The sequence below is a fragment of the Calliphora vicina genome, chromosome 2, assembly GCF_958450345.1.
Source record: "Calliphora vicina chromosome 2, idCalVici1.1, whole genome shotgun sequence".
NCBI classification, from domain to species: domain Eukaryota; kingdom Metazoa; phylum Arthropoda; class Insecta; order Diptera; family Calliphoridae; genus Calliphora; species Calliphora vicina.
In genome coordinates this window covers 64,924,693-64,946,953 of record NC_088781.1, presented here as the reverse complement: position 1 = coordinate 64,946,953, position 22,261 = coordinate 64,924,693, and positions in this window count along the sequence as shown.

Sequence of the window (22,261 nt, the reverse complement as noted above, 5' to 3'; positions counted from 1 at the left end):
ATGTATGAATTTTTATCTACTACTAAAACTTGTTGTTTATGTTGATTTTAATGCTGTTGTACTATAGTTGTTGTTATAATGTTTGCATGTGTTAAAACCTTTCATCATTCTTATATCTACAAAAAATACATATCCAAAAAAGCACAAAATAAGGAAAATCTAGTAAGAGTGTTGTATTCGGTTGTGCCGAATCTTATATAACCACCACCAAAAATAATACGGTCGAATGTTGTTCGTTTTCTATAAAAACATTTATTTGGTTCACTACATTTTGTTAGTTTTATATTTTCTATTACTAGAAAATATCTGTTTTAAATTATATATAATGTCTTTTCCATATGTGGGACTTTATATACGAACTATGTATAATGTATACTTTCCTGGGTTGAATCGGAATTTGATCGATTTTGGTGTAATTTACCATGATTAAGACAGTCTAAATGGTTCATTTCCCTATCCAGACGTAGACTTGAGGACACTTACTGGATTATTCACCGGTACTGTGGACTAAATTATCACCAATTTATTTTAGATAATGGTGAGAATGAACAGTGCAGGTAGGACTCTTATGACCCCGGGAGAAGTAACTGATCTCTAACCAAATAAAATAATTGGCTTCAGATGTGGGCCTTATTTGAGAGCTATATATAGCCTATTAAGGGCGATGGTCATTCAATGTGGAGATTATGGACTGATCGTCACAAAAACCAATAGTTCGATATCGATATTTATAAGATTTAATTTATGTTAATAAGCTTTTCTGAACCAATTATGATCCGATGACCAATTATGATCCGATCTTATATAAATATTCCCTTTTATTTATTTATATAAATGAAGTCATATTGAACATAGGGCGTCCGTAAATTCTCTCCATTTGGAACGATCATTGGCTAGAGCTTTGACTTGGATCCACGACTTCTTGCAGATTTCGACTTCTCTTCTTACCATCCTCACTCAAGTGTTTCGTGGGCGACCAGACAGGTGTTGACCTTGCGAATTTTTTTTTTATTTATGTTTATCTTAAGACCAACTTTCCCTGCGTTCTTATCAAGACATATGAGTTTTTGTTGTGTATCATCGAATCGGTGGACAAACAAGCATATATCATCAGCATAGTCTGTATCGTTCCGACGTTCACTTATATTCCAGCGTATACCATGAGCACCATCGATATTTGTTTGTTCCATTACCCTATCTACACGCAGAGAAAAAATATAATTGGGCATGGTTACTGTAACCATTTAAATAGTGTGACAATATTATAGTCACAGTAACCATTTACATGATTGTGGTAACCATAATATGGTTAATTTACGATTCACATGATTGTATCAACCATATATATGGTTACAGTAAACAAATATATGTTTGTGGCAACTGTAACTATTATATAGTTAAAAAACTTGTAACAATATTGAAATGGTTACAGTAACCATGCCCAACTATATTTTTTCTCTGCGTGTATGAGGATAAGCAATAATGTGGGAGATAAAACGCAACCTTGTCTAACACCTCAACTTTTTTGGATTTTGTCTCACATTTGTGTCCATAATTCTAGTTTTACTTGAAATTTCATCTAGGTACTTCCTTTTGTCGGGGACCTAAGTGCCAATCACAGACAAATGGACGGACATAGCTAGATCATCTTAAAATTTTATAAGGATCCATAATACATATGTATATACTTGTTGGTCCTATGACCGATATTTCGAAATGTTACAAATGGAATGGCAAACTCAATATACCAACATCTTTTTGGTGGTGGATAGAAAAACAAACGAAAGGAAAGTTGTTTTTTCTATAAATGTAACAACTACATAATCATCATGGCAAAAACGTAAAGAAAGTAGGAAAACAAATCCATATGCTATTCTTGTTTTCTTTTCCTTCCTCTTTTTTTGTTTGAGGTAGGAAATACTTAATTTTCTGTTATGCATTCTTGTTCGTTTCGAAGTGGGCCAAAAATTCAATTTTTTCTTCACTAAAAACCAGTTAGTTTCGTATTTTAAGAATACTTTATTATACCCCAAAATAGAAAAAAAAAACATACACACCTCACTCTGAAGGCACACACATTTATACATACACATGTACCTCTTGATATAAAATAAAAATGCTAAAACTGTTATTTCGTACTTTATAAACACACATGTTACTCACACACTCTGCCAATTTAATTTTATATCCTGACTCTGCTACACGCACCTGTAAATAAAGAATGTGTGCAAGTGTTTTTTAACTTTTCTTCAACTCATACTCCCTCATTTTTCCTAGAAACTTTCGCAAAAGTTTCGGAAACTGTAAATGTACAAAAGTGTGAGTTTATTTTTATTTCTATTGATGAAGAACATAAAAACAAAAAGGAAAGGAAATGCGTGTGTATGCAGTGAAAAGGCACATTAAATATAAAAACAAACAAACAAGAAATCTATATTTTTCTCAACTTTTTAGGGACCCAGAAAAGTGCGTGTGCAATAGGAGAAAAATAGTTAAAATAAATTGAAAATCCCTACAGCTTATAGTGATAGCAAGATGGCAGGCAGGTGGGTTTCCATAGAAATGCCCTTTATATAAAATATTAAAGAAAACACTTAAATTTAGTTAGTTGATTATTTTCCTCTTCGATTATTTTCTTCGTTGTGATACGGAAATGATAGTACAGATTGATTTTTTTAAACTCATAAATATGGCAGCTCGGGTAGATCCAAAATTTAAAACAATCTTCTAGTTAAGGTCTACAAAAAACCTCGTTAAAGTTTGCGAGACATTTGCATATTAACCCTCCGTTAGTAGCAATCAGTTTCAATCGAGACTAGTCGCAATGTATCAAATTGATATTAATTAATAAAGGCGTGTTTGAAAATAATCTCTTCACTTTTTATTTCGGAAACATAAAAACAATATTAAATTTAAACCCCCATATTCATAAAAATATCAGTTTTAAAGTTTAAAATACAATTTAGTTAAAACACATTTTAGGCCTAAAATTGCTTTCTTATAAATTCGTATTCATAATGAGAATTTTAAGTAAACAGTATTTTAATATTTTTTTAAATTCTGTGATGGTAACACTATAACTTTTATGTGCCACTTCAATCATAGTGCAGCAAAACAATGAATATTAAATAATAAAGTACTCGTACTATTTTTTTCAGTAAATAAAATCTGAAATTACAGATTAAACTTGTTGTTAAACTTACACAATCAGCGAATAAAAACCGTTCCTATTTACATTAAGCCTAAATATATTAATATACAAACATTTTTATATATTTTTTTTTCAATTATTATTAAAAGTATTCTAATGACGAATATTCTTTGTTTAAATAAACATCACTATTTTATGATTTGTTTTATTAATTTATTTTTATTGTCATTTTGTTAAATTGTAACAAAATCTAATGATTATCTATGATAAAACTCTTAATTTTAATGCCGGAGTGAGTATATTAGATTGTGTGGACCTTCTTCCACGATGTTTACACATTTAATTACTACATGCCGTTACAGGTTAACAGTAAATGACAAAAATTTCTATAAAACTAACTTGTGAACCTCATGTAGCTCACTGCCGGAGGAATATCTAACAAAATCATATACAGTACGAGACACAAATGTGTAAATAAATTTGGAAATATCTATAATTTGGATTTTTATGCTCAACATTTACCAATCTGACAATATTTTTTACACAATATGAAGATCATGATTAGTGAAGTATAGCAATACAAAAAAGTGAATGTGAAGTAATGGCATTTAAATACCAGGATATCAAAAAGTTAAAAACTGAATTACACAATTTTGTCGCATGTTCTTTAAAGTTAAATAAACTTGTTATTATTATTTAGAAAAAGAACAATTTTAATCAATTTCATTAATGACAGTTAGTTAAAACATGTTACTAGTTAACAATTTACAATTCTTTAAGGAATATTGAATATGAAGAAGATTATCTCCGAAGTTGCAAATTCTGTTACCAAGCAGCTGAAAAATGGTATCTCCTATCGAAAAATATCCACCAAATATGTGGTTTGGATTTTCCAGCACCAATTTGTGGACGGAATTCAATTCTATTGTTAAAAGATGGTCTCACTGTATAACGTCTAGTTGCATCAGGAGAAGAAAATAGTCCCCGTGAGGTACAACCAAAACTATTTTCATGCTACCAAATTAAGATTTCAAAACGTGCATCTCTAAGAGAAATCAAAAGATGTGGTTTTTATGCAATAAAGATTGTTAAAAAACCTCGTTTAACTGATAGACACAAGTCTCTTCGACTAACATTTGTAAATTTTTTTAAGAAATGGACCTTTGATGATTGGGAAAAAGTTATCTGTACAGATGAATCGAAAATTAACCATTTTGGAACTGATGGACCAAAATATGACTACCAAAAATGAAATGCGCCATTAAAAGACCGTGATTTGATGACGACTATGAAATATGGTGGTGGAATATTGCTATTTTGTGGTTGTTTTTCTGTGAAAGGTGTAGGAAGACTTCATAAAATTGGTAGTAATATGAATGCAGAAATGTATATAGACATTATCAAGACAACAGATGTGGATAGTCTGAATGATTGGCGTGGACAAATTGAAAACACTGTGATACTACAAGATAACGACAACAAACATAAGTCTAAAAAGACCCTTAATTTTTTAAAAACCGCCAAAATTACATTGCTAGATTGACTCCTACAATCTCAGAATTTAAATCCAATTGAGAAGGTGCGAATTCTAAAACGTCGCGTTTATAATTATCAAAATGCATTTAGAAACACAACTCAGCTCTAGGAGCGCTCCCATGATATCTAGGGATCTATAATGCAAGAAGAGTGTCGCAAACTGGTGGAGAGTATGCCCTCCAGAATTCAGGCTGTCATTGACGCGAAAGCAGGTTATTCGAAGTACTAAAAAAGTTACTTTAGTAATCTGCGCCAAAAGTGTGTAAATGGGTTGCAGTTATTTTTTTTAGATTACTGGAGTATAATTAAGGAAATATTTTATTTATTTAGTCCTAAAATATCCTTAATAAATATTGTTTAAAAAAACACAAAAAGTTTCTTTATAAACATTGCACTTTAAAAATGGTGTCACAAAGTGTAAATATATGACCATCATTTACACATTTTTGTCTCACACTGTATTTTTATAATGGTAATTATTCCGCAGCGGAGTTAAAATTATGTTTAGAATTGCAATATTATCGTCTATTATTGTAAATTTATAAACACTTATCTTTAAAATTTCTTTATTTTAAGATAAAATATAAAAAGAATACCTTAAAATAGGTTTAAAATATGGTCGAAGCAATTTTAAAATTCGTTTATTTAAAACAACATTTGAATTAGGTATTTTAAACTAAAATACGTTTATGAATACAATTTTAAGGAATTTTGCTTAAAAATGCCTTAAAATGCTGTTTAAAATTTTTATGAATACGGCCGAAAGTATTTAAAAGAGTAATAAAAATAAAATTGCAGTAAAAATATATTTTTATCAAAAAATAGCTTAAAATTTAGGCCGTTTAAAAAAATTTACAATAAAAAATGTTTGCCTGTATCAACCAGATCAGTTGCGACTAACGGAGGGTTAAAATCAAACTTATACATTTGTTTTTAATTTATAAACTGTTTGAAAATAATTTCTGAGCAAGGGCATTAGCTTTACAATTTTAGAAAATTTAAAAAAGTAGATGTTCATCATTTGTTTGGCAATCAATCTTTTAAATAGAGATTTACTTTTGAAAAAAATAATTTGTTTGCAAATTACGTAATTTAAAGTGCAACAGCGAAATTATCGAATCTATAATACATAATAGGTATTAGATACTCAATAATTTAATTTACAATTGAGAATAGTGTAGTTAAAGTTGCAATTATTCAAGTATTTATTTTTTATTTTTAAAGTACAAACTATTTTTGGTCTTGTAGGTCTTCTGCTGAAGTTTGAACCATTTTGAAATTAAAATTGGATTTTTTCTAAAAGTGAGTGTCCAGAGCCTTCAAATGACAAATGTCACTCACCTTAGCGGGATGGTAGATCTGTTCTACGGTGTCTTGATCGAGTTTGGCTCTCAACGGACAATTTTGAACTCTTCCTTTACCCATGATACTTCAAAGTCCCTGTGAATGTTTTCATTTCTTATATACCATGGTGCTCCCGTAATGGGCCTTCGAATTTTATATTGGGCCCTTTGTACCCCAATAGAGTGGAATAGATTTTGCAAAAATAAGAGTATCTGAAAAATAATTTGGAGTTTATGTTCATCATTCAGAAGGTACTTTATTTTAAAATAATATAAAGTTATTTCGAAATATTGTTGTCCAAAATATTGAGCGAAATAAGGGTAGATCGTACGTGACATAAAACGGAAGTCATATGTAGAAATATGCGAAAATATTCGAATCGTGAGAGGCGTTATGTTGCTATCAACATAATTGAATTTCATACGGTCTTATACAGGATGACATTATATTCAAGGCTTAATTGTGATTGATCGCTGATTAACAAATGAAAGCTAGATACTTTTAGCTTCATGTAAAATCTCTTAGTTTCTATGCGACGTCACCAAATAAGTACATCGAAACATTGTTTGTGTGACAGGTTGGCAATATTATTTCCTAAGAGCGAACGTAACATACTAGCTTTTTATACCCTACACTACCATAGTGGGTTTGTGCAGATGTTTGTAACGCCCAAAAATATTATCTAACACCCACCTTAAAGTATGGGTGTTGGCTGTCCATGTAAACCTTGTGCGCAGAGTACAGGTCGAATTTTGAAGATATTTGGATAAAATTTGGTACATATAATTTTTTAGGCCCAAGGACAGAGCCTGTTGAAACTGGCAATGGGTCCATTATTTCACCTAGCCCCCATACAAATTTACTTAAAATTGATATTTCAAAAGAAAAATGTGTTTGCTCATTTGCTTAGTGTAGGACTTTATCAAGTTTAATTTATTTAATAGCGAATTGGGTTCCATTAGCTATGGTTGAAAATGACAATTCTTAACACATAATTAAAAAAAATTCGCCGATGTTATTTCGTTAATTTTTACGAAGGCTAAAAAAATTTGTTGGGAGAACTTGTAATAGAGATTTTTTACAGTACCGTCACTACTGATGATGTGACATATGGGCAATTCCATATCATCGTACGTAACATTTGTACCCCAATAGAGTGGAATAGATTTTGCAAAAATAAGAGTATCTGAAAAATAATTTGGGGTTTATGTTCCATTCAGAGGGTACTATATTTTAAAATAATAAAAAGTTCTTTCGAAATATTGTTGTCCAAAATATTGAGCGAAATAAGGGTATATCGTACGTGACATAAAACGGAAGTCATATGTAGAAATATGCGAAAGTATTCGAATCGTGAGAGGCGTTATGTTTTCTTTTAATTTCTTACACTAAACGAAATATTTTTCCTTTACAATCCGTCATATTTAAATAAAAACAATCTTTAGATGATTTTATAATAAATAAAATTTAATATCGTACGTGACATACCTTACGTGACAGAATTTTCTCTTATAATAAAACAATATACATATATTCTGTAAATATATGTATACAAAAACTAAAAAAATTAATAGAAATTATACATTCGGTTTCAATAAACAATTTGACAATAGCAAAAAAACAATCAGAGTCACATTCATTTCATATTACAAGCTAATTGGGTGCTTAGTTTTCGCCGCAATTTTAGCCCAAAACATTAAAAAACAAGTAAGAAAGTATAGTCGATTAAGCCCGACCATATGATACCCTACACCAATCGAATTATGGACCAATTGCCATAAAATTTGGGACTAGGAGAAATAATGGACCGATTGTAACCAAATTCAATAGGCTTCGTCCTTGGGGCTTAAACCAAATTTTTTCGAATTATCTTTGAAATTGCGACCTGTAGTTTGATTACAAGGTTTATGTGGACGGACGGACATCGCTTAATCGACTCAGAAAGTGATCCTGAGCAGATTGGTATACTTTAAGGTGGTTGTTGGGGCAATATTTCTGCACGTTACAAACATCTGCACTAACCCAATATACCCTCCCCACTATGGTGGTGTAGGGTATAATTAAATATAATCAGTTTAAACTATTATTTTTGTCTTTAATATGATATAAATACTTTCACATAGTAACATTTTATTATTTTCTTCTATTCAAATCATCTTGAAAAAAGTTTCAAGGGATTTTGTTTTTTCAGTCGTGGTAGCGATTAAAAATATACAAAATTAACAATTTTTTATGAGTACATTTTAAGTCAAAAAGTGAAAAATTCTTTAATACTTTATAGGTCGATAACGAAAATTGTAGTAATTACAAATGAATATATTCACCACTTCCGGTGAAGAATATACAAATCGTAAATTTTCTTGTACCTACATTTCAATTTTTAAAGTTCCAAATATTAGATCCTTATATTGATATTTACATACATACTTAACATTTATTTCAGTAATAAATATTACACAAAATACTTTAACTTATAACAGGTCAAAGACCAAACGAATGTAAAATGTAACTAAATAGTGAAATGGAAACTGAAATGTAATTTAAATATCTATGTAGTTGTATTGGTCATATAAATCTTCATAGAAAATAAAAGTTTAAATGGAGTTTTCTCAGTCTTAGGTTTGTCAAAAACGTATGAGTAACATTTGATAACCAAATGGAAGGGTACCTCATCAATGCTTTCCAGCAAATGCTGTACCAGTAAAGATAACGCACAAAGCGATATGCATACATACATACGTACGTACAAACACAAAAACTTTTTGAAATATATACAATGTATATAAATATGTATGTATGTACATCCTACAACCATTACTAAGGTTTTCTCGTATAAAGTCCTTCTTTGCAATTAAATGGCAAATACATTTATGAACATGTTTGCATATACACTACAACAGTTTCGAAAAACAAAAATATTTAGAAAAAAAAAAAATACATTTCATCCAAATAGCCACACATACAAATTTATATGGAAATGTGTTCTAAAATACTTTCGAACATACGGACACACTCAACAAAATTACCTTGTGACACCAGGAAAACCTATGAAGCAGCTTTTCGCAAAAAAGGAAACAACTTTAAATTTCTTAAATCGTTTATCGCATTTGTAGAAGTGGTAGTCATTACATTCCCATTTGTTGTAGCATTCTAGGAGATGTATATATTTCTTAGAATTTACTAAATTATTTTTTCTAGTGTTCCCTTCATTCATTGAGTAGTGATTTCAGTTATTTTTGCAACTATAGAAAGAGTGGCTATCACTGATGTATTTCATAATGGTTCATATAGAAAAATATTTGCTCTTGAACATTCATACAATTTCTATTTTTTTTTTTTTACAGGAGCAAGTATATTTTGAACTATTATTCCTTGAAATCGAATTTGAGCCAGATTAAATTTACACTTTAATTATCCTAAATTATTAAAGAAAAAATAACCACATTTCACATTTCTTTCGTTTTAGAACTTTATTTGCAATTGTCTAAAATTTCCCAACTGTAAATAAAACATAATATTGCCAAAAGAAAAAAATACGTTAATAGTGCTTAAGAAATGTTGTATTTTTTACTCTGCGGAAAATTCCACCTTTGCCTATTCTTTTTATTACATAGGTCAACAAATAAAGAAAACATGTTTGGTGCTGAGAAATTTCTAGAAACATTCTACAAAATAATTTCGTACATTAACTTAAAATTCAATAACACTGTGCTAGTTGAAAAAACTGTCAAGCGGGGCGGGGTGGGTTAAACTAATTCGGGTACGCTGAATTTAGTGGTGCCAACCGTTTTTTAGGTTAGCTTGTATTTTCTAGATATACCGTTATTTCGAAATACGGTATTCGCGTAACTCAAAAACCGTTTAGCTTATTGAATAAACTAAAAATTTGAAATTCCGCAATATAATTACCTTTAAGTAGGTCTAAAACTTTTTTTTTAATCTGCGCAGTTGTTTTAGAAATATAATTTTTTTTTGGTAAACAAAAATAATTTTTTAGGAAAATTTCGAATTTGGAAGGGATAAAAAATTGGAAAATTCAGCCAAAAAAATGTATATTTCCAAAAACACTTCAAAAATTACAATGCGATTGGTTTAAGGACATTTAGGTCTACATTATTTCCAAATTTTGTTATAATATTGTTACGTTTTAACCTTTTCAAAACGTTTGGTTTATTTCCTTTAAATAAACCGGAGTTGAAAATGGTAACAACTCTTTATTTATTCAAATGTACAACAACAACAGAATTAAATAGTCACTCAATGTTGTTTATACACATTTGTAAATTCGCAGAAATACAGATACAATTTATAATGTACACGAATTTACTTGAAAAACACAACACACTTTAAAGCACTCGGTTGATGTTTATTCGAAAAGCATCTCTGATAAACTCACTAACGACTGCAAACTCTGCCACTATTTATAACACTGCCATCTGCACTCTAGATTGCTCTTTAACTGTCAAAGTTCGAATATTCTAGATCTTACTAATACATACGCCATCTGTGGTGTACTTTCTACAATGTTCTTTAACTGAATATTCGAGTATACGGTCGCAGCAAACAGCGTTGGCAACTTACGATCAATGGTTAACTGAAAGCTTTTATTTAATAATGCCCACAGATATGTTACAGTTTGCTATTACAGCACTGTTATTTGAAAGCACTTTAAAATCAGCCCTTAAAATCGTTATATTTGAATTCAAGTACAATTTCGTAACAATATCTTTACCGTAAAAATTGTACATTAATTAAAATTTGCAAAATCCATATATTATAATTTTTAGTTTTTAAGGTAAATATAAAATATAATGATTTCATATTCTTAATTAGCAGTCTCAAATTTGCTTACACTGAAATTTTAAGTTTTCTATCACAACTAATTCTATTTAATGTCTGAAAGGGTTAAAAATTCAAAAAATAGTAGATTTTTGCTATTTTTATTTATTAAAAAAAAACTTTCTTTAAGAACATATTACAGTTTTATGTTTTTCTGTAAGGTATCTTTACGGATAACATTTTATTATAATAAATACATATGTCCATTTTTATTTTTGTGTATTTTTTTGATCAAAATTTCAACATGTTCTAAAATCCCAAAGCTGGGATCAGAAAACGGAAACCAGCTTTGGAAACTTTGATGTGTTCTTTATGTATTGCAAAATTTTAAAATTTCCATTTTGAAATGAATATAAATCGGAAATAATAAGATATAAATAGCACACGCAAGCATGTTTTTTCAAGATCTAGCCGAGCATTTTCCCAAAATATACTAAGTAAGAACTGATTCTTCAATAAATTGCTTCTGATGGGTCAAATAACTATAACTACTTTCTAAAGTACAAACAAAACGTTTAAAGTGACTACATTTTTTATTACTTAGAGACACTAAAGTGACAATTGACTTCATTGCCTCTTTGCTCTACAAACATGTGTCAAATGACCCAAAATATATTAATTGGGAGTCAGCAAAATGATCGGACGTTAGTGAAAGTTACTGTCTTTAAGGGATAATAGTCTACTTGTAAAACTGCTGGGTATAGTAAAAAACATGTTTGAATGTTGGTGCGTGCAACACAGTTCAGCGAAATTTTAGAGTTGGTATGGGTCAGGGAAATGACAGTAAAAGACCAAAAGTTATGTAGCAAACATTGTAAAAGATCTATGTTGGAGTATGCTTTTGCATTCATTTTGTTTTAGTAGAGTTGAGTTGAGGTAACACAAAAATACTACTTCAAAATACACACAACACAACACAACACCCTCCCATTCCACTCGCAGACACATATTCATAAATGGCTGGAAGTATATTTTGTGAATGAAATGGAACTGTGCTGAACTGAACTAAGCTCAACTCAACTCCACTAACTGACTGCAATCCATTTAGCCAAAAGGGAAAATATTGTCGTTTAATATTATTTTGTTGTTGTTTCTGCAAAACAATAAAATGGCATAAAAGAAACATTTTCTCATCATATATGAAGTTTGAATTATCGTGATTCGTGACACGGCATAAAAAATACGAATTTTTTTCCTTTTATACACACCAACAACACCATTTTTGCAATTTGTGTGCACTCTACTAAGGAAACTACATTTGCAAGGTGCTATTAGTTAATGAGGCAGAATGTTTTCATTCAAAAATACCACCATTCTTTAGGCAATAGAAGATGACCAGAAATGTGTTATGTCTCAGAATAAAATTTGCGATAGAAATTAGAATTGGAGGATTAAATAAAATTTGTTCTAATGTTTCTTTAATTCTATAATATTTAACTGATTTGATCAGAAATGAGAGTGCATCGAATTCGGTCAAACCGTCTGCAACATTCCCATTTATGTTACGTTTTTCTTACTCCCAATTTAATTTGTGCTGTTTTGAATGGTTACAATGTAAATTTTGTTTTCTTTTCGAAAATGAAAATAAAGCCAACTGAATGGTAGTGTGTTTTTATGCATTTCTAACAACATTTATGACCCTCATCATCGTCACAGTCATCATATTTATGAATTTGTATTGTATATACATACGTACATTAGGGTGGCCTTAATTTTGGACTTTTTTGGATTTCCCTAGAAATTTAAAATTACGATCACCTAAATTATTAACCCAAAGAAACAAACTAAAATTAAATATTAGAAAATATGCTACGAAATATATTTTTTACTAAATTTTCTCGAAATCCGAGAATACCAAATTTGTTCTCACGCTAACCCATAATTTTTAATACTTATTTAAAGTGAGTCATAAAAAACTTATACGCACTAACTATTCCAGCCAAAACTTATTCTTGGTCCAACAAATTATTATTTTTTTAATCACGTTAGGTTTTAAAAATATGTCAGATATTATCTTTTCTAAATCATTAATTTACAAGTGTTAGAACAAAATTTCTAACAGATATTTTTTTATTGTGCGCAGTGCCAAATAGGGTATTCAAACGATTAACCGTTAATCGGTTAACCGATTAATTTTGGTCGGTTAACTGTTCAAATAATTCAAAATTTGCCGATTTTCAAATAACAAATAAACCGATTAATTTGTGTCGATTAACCAATTAACCGAAATTTCTTTTTTTTGCACTTTAACATATTTTTTTGTATCTATTTTACCGTTTTAATTCAAATACAAATGACAAAGTAAAATTACATATATTTTCGAACATCCAAGAAAGCGAGTTTAGTAAGTCTAACAACTGACATATTTAATTTACATATATTTGTCGGATGAGAACATGACAATAGACGAAACTGGTGAGACGAAACAGAGAGTTTTTTCCAAGTCGAATTTTATTGAAACTAAAGAACATTATTTATTTTTTGGTTCAATTGTTATGTTTTGTTTATTTTTTATGTTTTTGTTCTTTTTATTAATAAAATACTTAAATAATACACAATGTATACAAAATGCGTGGTTTTATTTTCAGTTAAAAATTTGAATATAAATTATTCGGTTAATTGAATAATTTAAAATTTACCGAGTATTAACCGATTAAATATAAACCCCGATTAATTGCACTGTGCAGCAAGAAAAACCAACCGCAACAATTCCAATGGGAAATGAAAGTAGACTATTAAGTTAACAGAACTTCCAAAGGGTTTTGAAAAGTTAGCTCGAATTTCATTTTTGTGGCCTCTTGAAGTTTGGCTATTTTTGATAATTTTTTACACTATGAGACAGACGAACAAGGTGATTACTATTCCATTTGAAATTAAGTAAAATTATTTATTTATATTGATGACATAAATATATTTGTGAAACAAATTACAGATACCGAGGGAAAAGAGGGAAAGACAATGAATGAATCATGTAGTGCATTTTAATCTAAAATTGATAATTTATTTATATTTGACCACGCCTATACCGCCCACCATAAAGAAAATAAAGGATAAAATATATTTTTCCACAATGGATTCAAGTCAATTGTATTTGTTGTATCCAGTTATAATGGGTCGATGGCAAAAAAAGGGGTAATAAACTTTAATCCTCAAAACTACTGGTCCAATTGCAAAATTATGTTTGAATCAATCATAGAGGAGGACATAGGCTTTAATAAAATTAAATTTGTAACTTAATGAAACCTTCCCACTTGCTCTATAACTAAGTTTCATGCACTGAAATTTGTCTATATTTGTAGAAGTTGCAAGCTGTAAAAAGTTTTCCTAACCAGAGGTGTTTGACTTTGACACCTTGTCTTCTAACAAGATGGTCACAAATTAAATTTCCTTAAAGAATATGTCCTCCTCCACGATTCGTTTATACATAATTTTGCAGTGGAAAAAGTTAGCAGTTATTTTTTAGAAATCTAATGATGCAATTCTGTAGAGAAATGTTTCATTAGTAGAAAATCAAGATTTGTTTTCGAAAAAATAAAATTTTATATAAAAAATAGTATGGTAAAGTTATCTAAATATTATACAGTAGTTTTGACTTACCTGTCTTTCACTTAAGAGCATTTTGTATATAAGTGCACAAAACTTGTGTTTTGTATATTTATTTACCAAACTCCATATAAATTCGTTAATTTAAGTGCATTGTTCATACCTGCACGTTTAAGATAAGTGCATAATACTTTTGGAAGCTATAACTGGTTTTCATGAAAAAAATTTCATTTAGCTGCCTAATACAAAATTAAATCAAAACAAATAAGAAATATACGATTTTGAATGAAAAAATATGTTGTAAACTTCTTAATAATTTTAAAAGTAGCTAAAATATCAATTTGACGTTATTTTTAGACGGAAAAATTTCAAAGCTTCGTGTAAATTATTTGCCGTTAGCTGCTTTTTTGGGCAGTAAACTTAAATGCACTTACCAGCATCAATGAGCAGGTAAGTGCATTGAGGTTAACTGCATTTTTAACTTACCTGCACAAAATATCGTGCAAAGTTGATTGTGCAGGTAAGTCAAAATTACTGTACAACGAAAACTGTTGGTTCAACTACCAATAGTTTTAGAGCATTTTTATTAAAATATCGTATTTTAAATTTAATAGGAAATAAAAAAAAAAAAAAATTCTTATCACATCTAAGATTAAATGAAATACTAAAACTATTTTAATTGAATTTATCAAATTCAAACTTTTAATATTTTCCTTAAATACTGCTACTTTGACTCAAAATACGAATCTTTAAATAAATTCAACAACCTTTAAACGTTATCCGATTTTGCTAAAATTTTCAGCATTTTGTTTTTAGATAACTGCGAACAATTTCAGACTTTATGAGCATCGAAAACCGAAAAAGTGTAAAATAAGAACGGACCATCCTAATGTACATCCAAAAATATGAAAGCATGTGAGTATGAATGCAAATACTTTCATACATTCAAACACAAATTAATGTTTTTTATGTGTGTGGTATGTATGAATGTACTCGTATTTTGTACATAAAATGTATGAGTCTTGTTGTGCAATTTGAAAATCGATAAATTGCAATTAATTTAATGGTCACAACACAAACGACATCTAAGAAATTTCAAATCATAAATCACAGCATCAATTGTGGTTAAAGTAAGAGGCAGTTGGTTGTTTCGCTGTTTTCGTTTATTTTCTTTTTAAATGTGTGTTTTTTTACGCCATTACAACAATTGCAAATGTTTATGGTAAAAAGTGGCTTTAAATTGTTGTAAAATTTAAAATTTGTTGCATGGAACATGATTAAAGTACGAGCATTTGCCGATTGGTAGCAGATGAAATGCAAATTTTAACAGAATTTTTCATATTGTTTTCTCAGTTTTTAAAAATTCAATTATTTCTTGTATGAGAGTGTTTTTTTGTTGTAAACGTCAAAATTAAAATTCATATTTTCTCGTATATTTGACAAGTAAAAATTTGGGTTAAATACAGATTAGAAAGATATCTAGTATTTAAGTCAAGTTTTATTTCTGAAATCACATGATTTGTTGAAAATTTATTTAAGAAATAGTAAAATGTCATAAAACATCCAAAGCCGTTTTTCTCGAAACGACATTATTTATGACGTTGTTGCAGCAAATGAGCGATATGTACATTAGGGTGGGTCGATTTTTTTCACGAAAAATCGTATAGCAGAAACGCATTCTACGGAAAATTCTAAGAAATTTTCCCCAAGAAACCATATGTCTAAAATCAAATCCTATCTGGCGCATTTCGTCTTTTATCCAATGATATTTGAATAAACATTTTTTTTAATAGTTTTTTTATTGGATAAAAGACGAAGTGCGCAAGATAAGATTTGATTTTAGACATATGGTTTCTTGAGGAAACTTTCTTAGAATTTTATGTAGATTCTGCTATACGATTTTTTACTTTTTGATCCTCCATACAAATCGACCCGGCCTAATGTACATACATACATATATTAGACATTTTCAAGACATCCAACAATTTGGTAAGATTTTGCCTTCATTACTTGTTCAGGTTTTCACACAAACAATATGTAAAAAATGTGTATAATTTCATATTATTTTGATGTTTCTATGCGAAAGATATTTTTGTATGTGACAAATGATTATTTGAAAAAAAATAGTATCATTTTAAATTGATTAATGATCTTTGAAATAAAAATAAAATTAACCCCATGTTTTTATAAGACTTTTAGCTCATTCAATTCCTCAAAGTAATGAAAGAATTTTTGTTTTCGTCTTTATTGAAAGAATTTTTATAATTTTCAAACGAAAATCTTCGAACATTTGAAATTTTGACGTAAAAACATATGAAAAAATAAACGAATTTTTGTGATTTATAAAAAGCAAATTTGTAAGAAAATGCGTCCGTTGACGAATCGTTTGTATAGAAATTTTTTTAAGAACAGTCTGTAAATATACATTTAAAAGTTTCAATACGAAATAATGGGGGAATGTAGCCCCACAGCGATTGCAAAAGAAGACACCTGATAATTATTAATAATAATTTTGTTGGTTTGGCTTCTTTTATTCACTTTCTTAGCATAAATTAAAAGTCACTAAAGTTAAATAGTTTTAGTACATAATTAATTAGCTGCGATAAAATTCTTTGTATTTCGTTTTAAATTATGACTAAATGTGGATTGTGTTACAAATTTATGATTCCAAATTAATTATTGTCACTTTTAAATCTAAAACTGATTAAATATAAAGTTCTATGAAACATAATGAAATGCGTTTTTAAGTGACAAAAATTGTTTATATCTTTTTTAATTTGTAACAATGACAGACACCACACGCACTCTTTTATATTTGAAATATTTCTTTTTTTGAATTTACATAAATATTCATTTGCACCTTCAAACATGCAAACATTCACACAAACATGTGCGATGTAAGTATCTACATTATTAGCATATTTTCTCATTATCTATCGTAATATTCATTTAAACTGTGCTGAGTATTAGCTTGAGTTCATAAGTATTTATAATTTTAGTATACACTTATTATTTTCAAATACATAGTTCAAACGTAAACTGTATATGAAGTTGTATGCAATAAATACAATTATGCGCTTAATTATACCACCACGACTGTATTATATACATTCAAATATGAATAGTTTGATTTTCTAATGCTTACAGTACATTCTGCTATTTTTTTATAATAAATGCGTGGCTTTGATTACAAAACACTTCAATTTTAAATGAGCACTCCCACATACAGTCACCTACTATATACGGTGGCAGTTTGAAGGAAGATAATTAAATTGTAGTTATATTCTATATAAATGTGTCGGACATGTCCAACCTCTATTACTCTAAAAATAACAATTAAGAAAAAAAAAAGTCGGCCAAACCCGCCCATATGATACCCTACACCGAGTTAATACAAAATGGACGACCCCATTCAGAGATTGTAAGCAGGTCCGGATTAAGGGAATCATTCATATTTGCCTCATTGCCCCAATCTCCGACAGGCCTGGTCTGTAACTGAATGAATATGAATGGAAAATGTTGCTGTGTTTTGGGTTAAGAAACACCTGAAATTTTTAATTTTTTAAAGAGAAGTAACACTCGGGCAAAAAAAACTAAAGTAGAACTACCTGGAAAGTAATACTATTTTTCTGATAGGATTTATCGAGTACAATAAGAATATGTTTTTGAAATTTGCAAAACACCTCCAACATCTTGAGTTAGGGTAAAAAACCGGGTTTTCATACCTTTAAGCACTTATAAGCCATTAACTGAGCTGATTATCAATAGATTTTAATTTTTTAAACAGATTTAAAAAGAAGAAAATGTGGTTTTTCCAATGATATATATGGGGCATTTCATGTCAAGTGAACCAACTTTTGAAATCGATGTCTTCCGATCGGGATGAAATTTGCACCAAGGTTAGCTCTATTGGATAGTAACTCAGACACAATTTTTCAACAACATCGGTCGAGAACTCTCTGAGTTATAGGGGGTAAAATTTTGACAATTTGGTCAAACAGGGGTTTTTTCTTATCCATGTAACTTATTACCTATTGTTCTTAGCAAAATGTGTCCCAAATAGTATAGATAGCTATCTCTTCGATCTTTGGAAAAAAAATATTTAAAAAAAAAAATAAAAAATTTTTAATATTTTTTTCCGAAATCAAAAACTTTTTTGACTTTTTTTTAAAATCCGTCCTTTTTTTTTTTTCTTAAAATAAAGTTTAGATATTTTCCTTGAACACCTACTTGGTCGCTTAGTGGGATGCGAGTGGGATATCTATCAAAATAAATATTTTGTAACTCAAAACATAAAATTTTTGACTTTTTTTGCAAAATCAAAAACTTTGTTGACTTTTTTTTTCAAAATGGACCCTTTTTTAATCTTTTTTTTAGGTCAAACAAAAGCTTAGATATTATCCTTGAAGACCCTTTTGGTCGCTTAGTGGGATGCGAGTGGGATATATATCAAAATAAATGTTTTGTAACTCAAGACATACAATTTTTGTGTTAAAACATTTATTTTGATAGATATCCCACTCGCATCCCACTAAGGGACTAAAATATCTTAAAGGAATGGACCTAGGCTTTCTTTTGAGCAAAAAAAAAAATTAAAAAAGGGCCCATATTGGAAAAAAATTTTGATTTTGCAAAAAAAAATTAAAAAATTGTATGTCTTGCGTTACAAAATATTTATTTTGATAGATATCCCACTCGCATCCCACTAAGGGACTAAAAATATCTTAAAGGAATGGACCTAAGCTTTCTTTTGACTACAAAAAAAATTTTAAAAAAAGGGTCCATTTGGAAAAAAAAATCGTATTTGCAAAAAAAAAAGTCAAAAATTGTAAGTCTTGAGTTAAAAAATATTTATTTTGATAGATATCCCACTCGCATCCCACTAAGCGACCAAAAGGGTCTTCAAGGATAATATCTAAGCTTTTGTTTGACCTAAAAAAAAAGATTAAAAAAGGGTCCATTTTGAAAAAAAAAAGTCAACAAAGTTTTTGATTTTGCAAAAAAAGTCAAAAATTTTATGTTTTGAGTTACAAAATATTTATTTTGATAGATATCCCACTCGCATCCCACTAAGCGACCAAGTAGGTGTTCAAGGAAAATATCTAAACTTTATTTTAAGAAAAAAAAAAAAAAAAAAAAAAGGACGTATTTTAAAAAAAAGTCAAAAAAGTTTTTGATTTCGGAAAAAAAATATTAAAAATTTTTTATTTTTTTTTTTAAATATTTTTTTTCGAAAGATCGAAGAAATAGCTATCTATACTATTTGGGACACATTTTGCTAAGAACAATAGGTAATAAGTTACATGGATAAGAAAAAACCCCTGTTTGACCAAATTGTCAAAATTTTACCCCCTATAACTCAGAGAGTTCTCGACCGATGTTGTTGAAAAATTGTGTCTGAGTTACTATCCAATAGAGCTAACCTTGGTGCAAATTTCATCCCGATCGGAAGACATCGATTTCAAAAGTTGGTTCACTTGACATGAAATGCCCCATATATATATTATTTAAGTATTTTGACAAAATTTGTGTGCATTTGTTCAGCAAACATATTTTTGTTTTTATTTTTTCACAATTTTCTAAGTAAAATGCATAGAAATGATAGTTTTTCAAAAATTTAGTTTTAGTACAATCTTTAATAACTTTGTCAATTTCCAATGGATTTTTAAAAGCAATATTGCGTTTTACGCATAAATAAACTTGTTTTTTAAATCAATGCATAAATAGTACGGTTCCTTTATAAAATACTATGTAAAATCTTCTTCAAAGTTGGAAAATTGTGGATTTTGGAGGTGTTTTGCTAATTTCAAAGACAGATTCTTGTTATACTCGACAGCACCTTCCAGAAAAATTGTATCACTTTCCAGGTATTATTTTTTGTCGCATAGTGTAATATATTAATTGTGTTATTTTCTTTGGAATGCTGATATATTGGAGAAGTAAAGGCGTTAAGTTTCTTATCAGTACGGATTTCAGCGCCTTTGGTGGTAAGTAGGCATATTATTCATAGAAAAGCTGGAACAAAACGGAAGGAAATAGTGATCGAAAATTGGACCTCCCGAATGGGCCACCTACAGCGTAGTAGTCGCTTGTACTTAGATAGCACAATGTATAAATTCCCAGCCAATAAAGTTCTACACAATTAATCAGCCAACCTTACTTGACACCATAGCTTCATACAGTTAAAGTGGGGCAACATTGACCGCGATCTCAACGAAGTAGAACTTTTACCGAAAATGTAATGTTACAACAACAAATACATATTCCATGCTTGTAAAAGAAAGTCGTCCACGAGTACTAAATTGAACTTTAAGAAGTTAATTCTTATATTCCAAATATTTAGCAATTGCATATCATTTATATTTGCAATCAAGGGCCTAAGTTTTGACATCTTGTATTAAATATTATATATTTGTAGAAAACAAATCAGGTATTTATGATAAAATTGTAACGTGTTGTACAATTTTAGCAAGACAATGTAAAAATCACTTGCATGTACTACATAATTATGTATGTATATCTACCACACACTTCCATTCACACATCCATACATACGTTTATACCAAAAAAAACACTCTGACAAACACAATCATTCGAATGGTCTAAACATGAATATTCGAACATAAATCATTTTCAGTTGCTGATTGTTCTGGTAAATACATAAGTTAGATGTCATGCGAGTACGAGTGCGTATTGTTGTCATTAGATACTTTTTCTATACGGTTGTGGTTTTACCTAGTGTTGCTGTCGTTGTAATGTACTTATACTTCTACTCATACATCTCGAAGTTACACCAACGCATTATTTTTATTGTTGCTATTTGATATTTAGTTTTTATTTGTACTTACATGTGTGTTTTACAAATAATGTATGTTGGTATATTAAGGAGGCATAGTTTGCATGGAGCCAAAAAAAAGTTTTAGATGTTTCCAACTGAAATACAATTTTAGTTCCTTTTAAGCAGCCACTCTCCAAATGTTCGTTCTAGTATCAGATTTATTTTTTTTTTTTTGGCAAGCTCGATCAAAGTAAATCTGGTGCTTTTCAGGTTTTTTGTTTTTTTCTCATATTTATTCCATAGAAACAATAAACAATTTTGGTATCATATGTTAATGAACGACATAATAAATAAAATTTTAATTCGAATTTAACAACTGAAAATTCGATAGATTTGTTTTGATATTCTCAAATTAAATTAAATAAGAAAATAATAAATTGTTCAAACTATTTTTTTTTAAATAGCTGCCAAACTACAATTATGTTTGCAACAAGGAAAAGGAGTGTAGTTGCAGATAAGTTAATATGGGCTAAGGTAGGTATGAATTATTTCCACAAATAAAGTACCCGAAATCTTCTTGGTAAAATATATGCATCTAAGTTTCAACTCCAAAAATAAACGAGATTCTCAATGTCTATTATTGAACTCATTGATATAATGTTCATCGCCAATAAACGTATTGGTATTTATTCCCTTAATATCTTTTAGATTTTCGGACACTCACCAGTTCAATTAAAGCTTTAATTGCGTTGTTGATTTGTAAATGGTGCAAGAGGTCTATTAATTAGATATATTCTAAAATAATATTCCAAAATTATAAAGATATCTATGGTGTTTCCTAAATATTGTTTGTTTTATTTTAAATAAAACACTGTTATAGTCATAAAAAAAATATTACAAATCATATGTCTGATACGACAACAAATACATTGACTTTTGCTGTTGCTGTTGCAAGAGTTTGATTTTTGACAACAGACTTTGGTTTTCGCCGATTACGGTTATAGGTGTCATATATTCGGTTGATCTGCCGATAAACAATGATAAATTGGCAAACTAATCTCAAAACAATC